At 44.6% G+C, this 12731-nt stretch overlaps 1 protein-coding gene across 1 annotated transcript in view; it reads left to right on the forward strand.

The window, feature by feature from the left end:
* Positions 1-12731, forward strand: part of LOC122814279 (receptor-type tyrosine-protein phosphatase C-like) — a 2027173-nt gene that overhangs the window by 892318 nt on the left and 1122124 nt on the right. The window lies entirely within an intron of this gene.

Consider the following 12731-nt stretch of genomic DNA (forward strand, 5'->3'; position numbering starts at 1 on the left):
GACAGTCAGCGTCTGTTAGCGTGGAACAGGAACGTGTGGTGGCTACAGAAGGTGTGTCTACACACCATGGTGTCAGTGTAATGACTGCAGATGTGCCACACAGGCATGTGGCTGGTGCTGCTTGTAGGAGGACCTCTGGCAGACATGCACCTGCAGGAAAGAGCGCAGCAGCTGGTATCACCAGATGCATGTTCCAGACTGTAATGGCGGCACAGGCACATGCTGAATGGCAGAACAGAGAAGGGCAGAGACTGCAGAGGGCTGCTATCCATACCCTAAATGACAACATCCAGGCATTGGCAAATGCTCAACAGCAGATTGCTAATGTTCTGGATAGGCGATTAGGTGAAATGGTCAGAATCCTTGACTGAGGCATGGCAATCCACGAGCGGGAGCTGTCTGTGCTGGAACATCTGGTAGGAGTGAGGCATAGGCCACGTGCACGTAGGCTGGCAACACCACCTAGTGTAGGTCGATGTGAGCATGCCACCTCACATGCCCGCTCCCATAGTGCCGGTAGCAGTAGCAGTGCAGCTGGTGCTGCGCTGTCAACACCAGGATACAGCAGGCCATGTGGACGTGGCCCTGGACATTCCTAGTGGGGACACGGTTCCAGCGGACATGCGTCATCGGACAGTAGCCACTCTGTACCTCCACCTGGTAGTGCCCGTGCAACCCCAGGCAGGCACAGGTCACATGGCCATGGACGGACACAGTGAGCTGTACAACCTGCTCTTTACAATCTGGGGCTGTCAATTATACCCCATGTAGGCCTCACAAATGGCAGAACTGTGTACACACATACACGCACACAGCAAAAACAACTGTAGGGCTCCACAACATCCGCATGCATTCTGCACAGACATGTCCAGTCAACTCACCGGCCCTTACACACACACATGATGTTATCCATTGGTGCAGTCTATGCCCCTGGCAAACATATCACCCTGTGCATATGATGAAGCTTGTGCCGCATCCCTGTCATCCACACCATCGGTGCAGGGTTATGCACAAATATTCTGATGCACAGGGTGAACAGCATAGTGAGAGGTGTATGTAATATTACCTGTGTATGCATAGTGAGGGATGTGTATGTTGCAGTGGTTCTGTGTGAATACTGAGAGATGTGTATGTGATATTACCTGTGTATGCATAGTGAGGGATGTGTATGTTGCAGTGGTTGTGTGTGAATACTGAGAGATGTGTATGTGACATAGGTTGTGTACTGTTGGCATGCACGGGTCATACCATGTAGTGCAGGTGCAGCATGCATTGTGATGTGTTCACGGTATGTGTCTCGTTTACATCTGTAGCACCATGTTGGTTGTGATACCCTGGTTCCCTCCTATGGTGTACTTGCATGTGCCTACAGGTAGTAGTGTTTGCAGTCCCCCACGTGTAACTGTGGATTACTCACAGGCACGTCTGGCAATATCAGCATGCTACATGTACCCTCAACCTGACTGTTGGAAACACCAACATGACACAGATGTCCGCACATATACTGCACCTGACGCATGTGGTCAGTGCCACAGGCTACACTGGACATAGACATGACATACATAGCAGGACGCATTACAGGTATGGTGACATGGTGCAGGGGTTGTACACAACGGTCTGGCCAATGATGTTGTGAGGTGTAACTTGGTAGCTGGAGGCCACACTGTGCAGCAGTAGGACCCTGTAACAGTACGGGAACATGGCCACATTCACGGGGAGTACACCACTATAACGCACACCCCATAGTGTGCAGGTGGGGACCCTTGCCTATGTGGTCATCACCCTCACAGTACTATGCACCCACACAATGTGTCACAGAGAAGGAACATGCACAGGTAGCCAGTATGGCTGGGAGCTATGGCATCAACAGGGTAGTGCAATCCATCACCATTACGGGTTAGTCACCACGTGGGGTTAGTGATCATTTCTCACCGTATATTAGCATACACCCTCACACCAAGCACCACACATACATACAGACACACACACACTGTGGTGACCACACATGTGTATACTGACAGCCGACGTGTGTGATGCACCACACCAGCCGACGTCATGCTTCCCACACTGACGTATGTACAGATCTCTACAATGGTGTACAAGGATGTATAACAACTGGGACATATTCCCTACGATATGTGGCATCTCTGTTCACACATTCAGACACACATGGCAGTACTGGGAATGATACACCTGTCATATGATGACATATTTGATAGACATGCAGCGGTATTGATTGCATTATGTGTACCAATGCTAATTCTGGCAAACGTGCTGCTATATGCACACAGGAGGTTGTAGGTGTTACAGGTGCCATGTGACATATAGTTGGTAACACCTGACTGCTGTGTATGCATTATGTCAGAACCATCACGTAACAGCAACATAGCTTACTGTTTGCACATGGCATGATAGGATGGTGTGGGACACAACTGTGAGCCACCCCCTGCACACATACATCTACACAGGTGGTACACCACATTATGTACGCACATCCCTCCATATGTGCTGTTTGTATGTCACCGTATACAATTGTCAATGATGGGTCTGCATTGTGACTGCATGTCGTAGGTAGGTGCAACTATGTTATGGACATCGGCCACTGCACATGCATGGTTGCTGCATGCACAGTACAGATGTCACATGTGTCTCCTGTTGCCATGTTTGTATGCATTGCTATTGTTGGACATGTGTGTTGACATACATAACACATGGACTGTGGTATGATATCACGGGTGTCACTGGCGACCAGTACAAGGGTATGTGTCCCGGTCAACATTGTTACCCCCTGTAGTGTGAGCATTCAACAGACATGGGCCCACCTTCCATTCACATGTCTAGCATTGATTAGGCCACTGTTATGCACAAGGTACATCACAGGCTATGTATGTATGTGCTGTGTGTGCAGTCCATGCACACATCCACACAATCACATGGATGACATATCCAGACGTGTGTTCATTGGTGTACAGCAACAGTCAGGTGTCACAGCTGTGTAAGGGCTGTGGTATGTCTTGAGCTGACCTGTGCATGCATACTGGTATCATTGCAATGCATCACACCTGTTGGATCCCTGTTGGTACATGTGTACTCTGCACAGCTGGTGTACACCTCTGTACAGCCCAGTGGTCATGTGTCACATGGTGTTGTGGTACTGTAAGGCTGTGTAGTGCTGCACCGACGACATGATGCTGACCTGACAGCTACAGTGTACACTGCAGTGTGTACGTGTGTGACCTGCACCTGTGACAACTGTGATGGCAGCTGTGTGTGTACAGGTCACTGCATGTGTGACTGCCCTGTGTGTGAGGACAGTTATACCTTCCAGTGCCCTTCTGTACTGTGCCCTTCTGTGTGTACACTCCATCTGCATGCACGACAGGCCTTTGCAACAGCTAAGTGTGTGAGCATGGCCAGTATGCTGTTGTGTAGATGGACACACAGTACAGTCCATGTACACAGCTGTGTAGATGGACACATGGTACAGTCCAATCTGAGACCTTCCGTGTTTACACTCCATCTGCATGCAAGACGGCCCTATGCAACAGCTAAGTGTGTGAGCATGCCCAGTATGCTGTTGTGTGGATTGACACACAGTACAGTCCATGTACGCAGTTGTGTAGATGGACACACGGCACATTCCATGCTGCACCCTTCCATGATTAGACTCCATGTGCATGCAAGATGGCCCTTTGCAACTGCTAAGTGTGTGAGCATGCCCAGTATGCCGTTGTGTAGATGGACATGCAGTACATTCCACACTGTGCCCTTCTGTGATTAGACTCCGTGTGCATGCAGGATGGCCCTTTGCAACTGCTAAGTGTGAGAGCATGCCCAGTACGCCGTTGTGTAGATGGACACACAGTACCCAGTACGCCGTTGTGTAGATGGACACACGGCACATTCCATGCTGCACCCTTCCATGATTAGACTCCATGTGCATGCAAGATGGCCCTTTGCAACTGCTAAGTGTGTGAGCATGCCCAGTATGCCGTTGTGTAGATGGACATGCAGTACATTCCACACTGTGCCCTTCTGTGATTAGACTCCGTGTGCATGCAGGATGGCCCTGTGCAATTGCTAAGTGTGTGAGCATGCCCAGTACGCCGTTGTGTAGATGGACACACAGTACATTCCACACTGCGCCCTTCCGTGATTAGACTCCGTGTGCATGCAGGATGGCCCTTTGCAATGGCTAAGTGTGTGAGCATGCTCAGTATGCCGTTGTGTACATGGACACACAGTACATTCCAAACAGACGTGTGATACTAAGCGTGTGGGCATGGCCATTGACATCCTGTATAGCCATGGTGGTCATCCAGGCAACAGATGTCCATTTTCAATGTCACGATGGATGCCTACATTGAACACACTGGTTGTTGTCTCAAAGGGTGTACTCTCTGTGGCGCATCCCGTATCTATTTAGTGTTGTAGTGCTCCATAGATATTTAGTTGGCCCAATGACAGAACTGCCGTGTTTGTCTACGTCTACCTTGGGACAGTAATATGCTTTCAGACTGCACACTCTCTAAACATTCCCTATCGGCATCTTTGCCTTTGCGGATGATGTCACCCACCTAGAAGTATGCCTCTGGGAGTGCTGTGTTCAGTAATCTCGGTAGCGCGTTCTGTAAATGTGTAATGCTGTAGTGTGATAAGGTAGGTAAGTGTATGTTCAACTCCTGGCCCTGCCAAGTGTGTGTATGTTTCCAACTGCCTGGGGGCACATTAATGCTTTTACATGCCTCAAAACAGATACATTCCCTATCGGCGTCTTTGCCTTTGCAGATGATGTCACCCACCTAGAAGTATGCCTCTGGGAATGCTGTGTTCAGTAATTTCGGTAGTGTGTTCTGTAAATTAGTAATGCTGTAGTGTGATAAGGTAGTTAGGTGTATGTTCAACTCCCGGCCCTGCCAAGTGTGTGTGTGTGTGTGTGTGTGTGTATGTGTGTTTCCAGCTGCCTGGGGACACAGTAATGCTTTTACATGCCTCACAACACATACATTCCCTATCGGCATCTTTGCCTTTGCGGATGACATCACCCACCTAGAAGTATGCCTCTGGGAGTGCTATGGTCAGTAATCTCGGTAGCACATTCTGTAAATGCGTAATGCTGTAGTGTGATAAGGTAGTTAGGTGTATGTTCAACTCTCAGCCCTGCCAAGTGTGTGTGTGTGTTTCCAGCTGCCACAGTAATGCTTTTACATGCCTCACAACACATACATTCCCTATCGGCATCTTTGCCTTTGCGGATGATGTCACCCACCTAGAAGTATGCCTCTGGGAGTGCTGTGTTCAGTAATCTTGATAGCGCGTTCTGTAAATGCGTAATGCTGTAGTGTGATAAAGTAGTTAGGTGTATGTTCAACTCCCAGCCCTGCCAAGTGTGCGTGTGTGTTTCCAGCTGCCTGGGGACACAGTAATGCTTTTACATGCCTCACAACACATACATTCCCTATCGGCGTCTTTGCCTTTGCGGATGATGTCACCCACCTAAAAGTATGCCTCTGGGAGTGCTGTGCTCAGTAAACTCGGTAGCGCGTTCTGTAAATGCGTAATGCTGTAGTGTGATAAGGTAGTTAGGTGTATGTTCAACTCCCGGCCCTGCCAAGTGTGTGTGTGTTTCCAGCTGCCTGGGGACACAGTAATGCTTTTACATGCCTCACAACACATACACTCCCTATCGGCGTCTTTGCCTTTGCGGATGATGTCACCCACCTAGAAGTATGCCTCTGGGAGTGCTGTGTTCAGTAATCTCGGTAGCGCATTCTGTAAATGCATCATGCTGTAGTGTGAGAGGGTAGTTAGGTGTAAGTTCAATTCCCTGGCCTGCCAAGTGTGTGTGTGCATGCTCCCGTACGCCTGAGGACTCAGGTTATGCTTTTAGATGCCTCGCACCACAGATATATCCTGCTGACGTCTTTGTCTTTGCAGATGTTGACACACACCTAGTAGAATGCATGTGGGTCTGCTGTGTTTAGTAATCTTGGTAGCACATTCTGTAAATGCATCATGCTGTAGTGTGATAGGGTAGTAATGTGTAAGTTCAATTACCAGCCCTGCCATGTGTGTGTGTGTCTGTGTATGTATGTCTGTATCTCTCTCGATATATATATATATATATATATATATATATATATATATATATATATATATATATAAAATCTGTTTTCTGCCCATAACTCTGCTCTTGCATGGACAGCTGACTGTTTCATGTATCGCATATTTGCATAGCTTTCACATACCAATGGAGTATGTTGCAACTCTCAACATTGTCCATGCAACGTCCGTGTTACAGGCGGTGTTACATGCCCTTACAGGCATTTTCTGTATATCTTGGCAGACATCTATCCTTGCTGTACTCTCACTGTACTCGTACCCGCCGGAGGCTTCATGTATCATGGCCTAGTTTTGCTGTGTGTATGTCTATTTGTGCTGTGTGCATGGCTGTGGGTATGTCCCACTATCATCATTTGTAAAGGTGACAGCCCTGTAGGTACTTCATGTAGACTGCTGTGTCATTTGACATGTCAGCACATACCTGCGGACAGTACTGAACATCCTACTGCAGCGCATTTCATACCTTCTGTGTTATCTTGCAGTCGATAATGCTGTTTCCTCACACATGTATCTGTTTCTGATCATACCACTCCACCTCCTAGAGCAAACTTCTGGACAAGGCCTTATCTGATAGTGGGGCACATAGGGGCAGTATTGACATGTTGCTCTTACAAACGTAGATAGTTGACACAATAATAGGTTTTGCATTAGTATGGCTTTTCTGACGGATTTGGTGTTTGGTCTTAATCACATGTTTGTCATTATTTCATGACTTCAGTTATCAGGAATGTGCCAGAATGGTACTGATGTTACATGGAACACACCAAACATATGAGGCAGAACTCTGCACATTCTGCGTAAATCTGTTCAGTTGCGGAGTATGTGTCTGATACAAGATATCAACTTTCTGACACCAATACACACACTGTATGGTGGCATCACAGGCCACATGCCGTTACATTTATATTGCAGGACATACCCACCCAGAGAGTTGTATTCCTCACACAGGTGAACAGCTGCTTATACACAGTAATTAGTCTATCATGTACCGTATGTGTGGGCCGGTATTTGCACTTAGCATCAGTAGCAGAGCTCACGTACGAGTATGGGGGACTGGACATTGTTACGGTGACACTGCATGACACCCTGAGGGACACATTACTTTTGTGTCTATTAACCTTCCACATTGACATTCACAGGGCATACGTTGTCATTCACATTTGTCGGAGTACATGCGTATGACTTGTACATGTTTTCCCATTTGTCCTGATGTCTTTCTTCTCACCTGTCCACCTAGTATCACTAGTTCTGTACATGTATTTTGGACAGGTTACCTTCATACCCCTAACCTGTACACATTATGGGTAAACGCCCTGACGTTTGACCTTTGCCCTTGTTACATTTGTCATAGTAATGTGCCTTTCTGGTAAATTGCTGGCAAGGCATTACGAACTGTGTGGTTAGATAATAGTGACTGACATTTCCATTACATGATTAGTAACACTCATAACATTCGTATTCCTGGCTACGCCAGTATTCTCCCAACATTCTGACTTTGTCTGGGGTATATCTAATATAGTCCCTATTTGTATTTCATGTACTATGCCTTAGTGCAGCTGTCTTATTCTGACAGTTTGCCAGTTATGGTTACCATCTTGGTCGTACTCATGTCCATCCATGATAATCGCCTACATGACACTGATATAGGGCCCTACATATTCCCAAAATGGTTTACGCAATATCCAGTGGATGGTTTGCCCCATTATTGAGAATATAGGTGTGTGCTATACCCACATCACTCCCACGGGGGGGGGGGGGGCTATGAAATCTCTGCCAAACAACACGTAGGCCCATTTCTGCATTCCCATGATTCCCATACCTGACAACCCTCTACAGTACCCATTATACATGTTTAATGTGAGCGTTACTGAAGTGTGGAGACACTTATATGCACTCCCCACTCTCCGGATATCAGTTCGTACGTCATATATTCTATCGACACGTGTCATCACCCTTGCACCTGCTACTGTTGCATGTACAGCTATATCGTATTTGCTGAGGTCACTTATTTTGCGTCAGTGTCAGTTGACACTACTTATGGATCAATTTTTGGGGTCCTGCATTGGACACCTATATGCATGTTTAAAGTGTAGAACTTGCTGGACTGTCACTTTCTGGCCAATGGTTTGGAAGGCAGCAGTTTATTCACCTTTCATGCATGTCTGTCCACCCATATTAGCTATAACGTGGCCTATTTATGTACATATGTCATATCTACGGGACATATGTCTGTTGTGTATACATATATACATGTACAATCCTCATTTCATAACTTGCTTTGGTTTACGTCTGTGGATTATGTGTATACACATATATCTATATCCATACCATACCTTTCCACTGTACAGATTGTCGCAGAGTGTACAGCTGGTTGCCTCTTTATCTTCAGTGTGTTTTACATAAACCTGTGTCTATCTGGCAATGTAGTGACTTTTCATTTGAGACTTACGGTGGGAAATACTGGCAAGCAGTTCAGGTTACGACTGCATACCCTTCAGACAATCCATGCTACTAACACACCCGTTATTCTATCCACTTTCTATGTTTGTTCTGGCACATATCTGGGGTTTGTCCCTATTTGTACTGGTAGTTTGCATGCCTTTGTCCGGTTTCATACTTTACGGGGTTAACAGGTTTGAGCCATGTATATCTAACGTGGGGGAAACAGCATTCATTTACTATGCTGTGAGCGGATCACACACGCACAGGCGCACATGCATATCCTTATTGTGGGTTACATATGTTTACTAAGTCTTTGTGCTTACCTGGGCTTTATTACTTGTGACAATACCAGTAAATTATCTGTAATCCGGTTAACAGACGTATGCAAAACACACGTTAACCTTTACATATTTAACTGTCTGTACAGCACAGACACATTCATTACACTTTCACATTATATGTGCTGTAGTCGTAGTTGAACCGGGACTGCATTCACGTTGGCCGGATGCTGTAACCACTATACTTTTGGTGTTCTGACTCATTTATATGCATACCCATAGTACATAGCTACATTAACACATGCCTCACCGCTTCACTTACGACACAGGCATCCATTCTCCTGCTGGGAAAAATGCGGTACTACATGTTACACATTCCCTATTCCCTACTGCTCTGGACCCAAGCTGCATATTTAATCACTGCAGGGATATTCAGAACACCAAGGTTTATAGTCCTGACACATACAGGTCTTTAATTGTCAGGGTGTTCATGTGGTGATCTGGGTTTAGGCTTGTCCGCCTGGTAAACGGAGCTGCCCTGACTGTGTTCAAATATCAGACAAAGCACATGGACAGGGTTTGTCCATTTTAAACATTTTATCTGTGTTTACAGACACAGGTGTTTGGGCACCTGTCAGCAGCTTATAATGTTGGCAATACATAATATGGGTGGGGGTGGTTACAATACATAATCCACGGTGAGTGGTGTTCCCATTCACATTTGACTATTTCCTGTATTCATTCATACGTGGATTATTATTTTGCACATGACTTAACTATGAATTAACTACAGGTATGCAGTAGTACAGTCAACATATGTGAAGGTTTGTTACAGTATAAATGTACGGACCTCTGTAATACTTGGGGACTACCCCACATCCTTCACAACATTTCATACTACTGTACATACTATTATTCTGTGAACTTTCGAAGTTTGTGAGAGGAGTAATTACATCTGTCCCTATTTGTCCACCCATCCTTTTAGGCTTTGTCCAGATTTTGTTGCTGTAATAGGTTGAGAGGTGGTGTCGGTATGTGATTGAGTTGAATATATACTGTCGATAATTCATTGGGGAGTAGGATTACCGCCTGTTCCTCTTTGTGAGGGGAAGTCCCTTTTTGGACAGTTGTGTCCTGCGATGAAACCTAAGACATGGCAAATGTCCTGTGATTTTAAGACAAAAATATATTTCTTATTTTCTTTACTAGTTGCATGACACAGGTATTTTGTATCTGGAACACATAACTATTATTTGGGATAGCATAAGCTATTCAAATGCTATGAAATAAGCTTTTATCTTGGCATACAAGTGTAATTCTGTCCTTTGCACTGGCCGGGGGTATGTTTTATCCTGCAAATTCTCACATTTCTGCAACGGATGTCTCACCTTGGGCATCTGAACAGGTGGCAACCCTAGTGGGGAGACCTGCATGGTAGACAGCTGTTCCATTCTGCGTAGTAGTTCAGTCTACTAGATCAAATTTAGCACTGGGCACAAAGGTCAAGCCTTTCTGAAATCACTATGATTAAAAATATTAAAATCATCTTTAGTGTAAAGGATCCCATTGTGTGAAATGTTAATATTAGAAGTGGACACCAAAGGTGACCTTTCTTCTCCCAGTGTCCTCTCCTCAAATAGTCCTGCTTGTCCACCTGGATTCTGTGATTGTGCTGGAGTTTGTGTTGGTATTTGTTCGTCATACCCATGCCCCTCCCTCCCTTCAATGGAAGACATGTGTACTCTCCGTCCACGTGGATAATATGTCACTGGTTCTTGCCTTGTTAAACAGGTCGACCTCCATGGAGGAGGGGACTGTAAAAGGTCATCAACACTTACAAGGGTGACCCAATCATCATTTGCTCCTGCATTCCTTCTACAATAAAAATCAGTGTTATCCCTAGGGTTGGTATGTTCAAAATTCTTGGTTCTGTCGTTGCCTCAACCAGGAGTGGTACACTTAGATTGTGGATAAAACACTACTAGAATGATAATCCTTAATGTCCCTTAAAATCTTTTTTCTCCTTTTTAATTTTTAAATCTAATGTGTTACAAGTTGTCCTTAATTAAAATAGCCTGAGTTCAATGCCATGCTGATCAAACACGACCACCAACTCTTGATAAAAACCAAACCCTTGACAACACCATTAGGAAACTTGAAAGTCCTTAAACCATTGGTACATACCGCACCTCAATACAACATTCAAGATAGGCATTATCTAATTGCAGAGAACACAATTTTACAAGCTTCTTTTCAAATGTTCTAATCCTGTCATTCAAAATTTTGTCTCTGGGGGAAACCTTTACCAGAGGTAAAGTCAGTCAAAACTGGAATATTTTTCTCATCCAATCATTAAGTTGAATAAGACCTGAAGTCTTACCCATTTGTGCAGCATTAAAACTCATTTGCTCTCATGTACTATGACTCCCATAACTCCTTGCTCAAAACTATCATGGTTCTCACCATTCCAATGTCTACTTGTAACACTAAATAGCTGACGTAGATAAAGGATTGGTACCTTGTTCTTTCCTTCTTGCCCCTCCATGTGCTTTGGATACTCCATTGAAGTTAAAAACCGGAGCCTTGTTGCTGGATGATGGAAAGCCAGAAGAAACTCTGGTAACTTCCTTTACTTGTTGAGTAAAGACCTGCACCAGTTGGGTAAGTTGTCCATAAAATGAACTGAATTGAACATTGTTGTGGGAATCATTGTTGGTGTTCCCTTCACAGGCAAGCTGCAGTGAAACATTCCCCTCTGCCATCCCGAGGCTGAATGAAAACTAATACACTACAAACAACAAAGCAGGAATAAAAGACCAATAAATCAAATCAATCCATATAAGGAATGGACATATAGGGAATCCACAGCCACCAGTTCGGATAAAACAACCATTTATTCATACTGAAAAAAAAATGGATTAAGCACTTTTGTCCTTGAAGTGTGAAGGACTTTATCAGAATTACAAAATCTGTTAAACACTCCTCTTTTTTATACAAAGTATTTAAAAAATATATATGATTTGAGGCAGACTAATTATTTAATAAATAGATTAAGGTAAAGCAAATCATTAAATCAAAGGTCTCACCTACTAGTTACCTGCACTTAAAGTTACAGTACCTGTTTAAAATGCATAAAATAAGCAGTTCATGACCACAACCATAATAAATAATAGATTAATTAAATAGATATATACACACACACACACACGTGTGTGTATGTATGTATATATAGGAATACATAGGTTAGTACTAAGCTAACTGCCTTTGTAAGCCTAGCCAATTATCCCTTGTGAGACTCAAACCCTGCATCTTGTCTTTGTAAGGCAAACACCTTAACCATTAGGCCACCCTGCCAACCAACATTTGTTTGGCCAGGGACAGTACCAGGGCCAACAGAGGAGGGGGAGTGGGGGGGTGCTCAAGCCCAACGCTGGAGATGAATAATGTTTTGATGTGTCATGAACATGATTTTAATGCATGTAAAATTATTAAATATGTGCACAATGATTTCAGTGTTTACAATCTTAGCCACCTGGTGATTGAAGAGGAGTGGCCCGAATTTTTTTCTATGGTTTGAATTTTGTACCAGCAAAAAGGGCCAACCTGGTTGAAACTATTGTACAGTTGAAACTGTTTACCAGGAAGTTGAATTTGGCCCTTCACTTTTCAGACAATGAAAACTCAGTAGTACCGAATTCTCGTTTAATCAGACCTAGTACCTTTATACCCGCTTCCCATCCACTGGTTCACCTATTTGAAACTCTTTGTGAGAAAGAAATCGGGGAACTGAGGTTTAAAGGTAATACTGAAGCCTCTAATTTGGACAATAGGGAGAAAAACCTACTCAATTACATACTAGGCAAGAGGGATGTCCGTATCATGAAACCA

Source organism: Protopterus annectens, chromosome 10.part0 (assembly GCF_019279795.1).
Source record: "Protopterus annectens isolate FY-2018-M chromosome 10.part0, PAN1.0, whole genome shotgun sequence".
In the NCBI taxonomy this organism is placed as follows: domain Eukaryota; kingdom Metazoa; phylum Chordata; order Ceratodontiformes; family Protopteridae; genus Protopterus; species Protopterus annectens.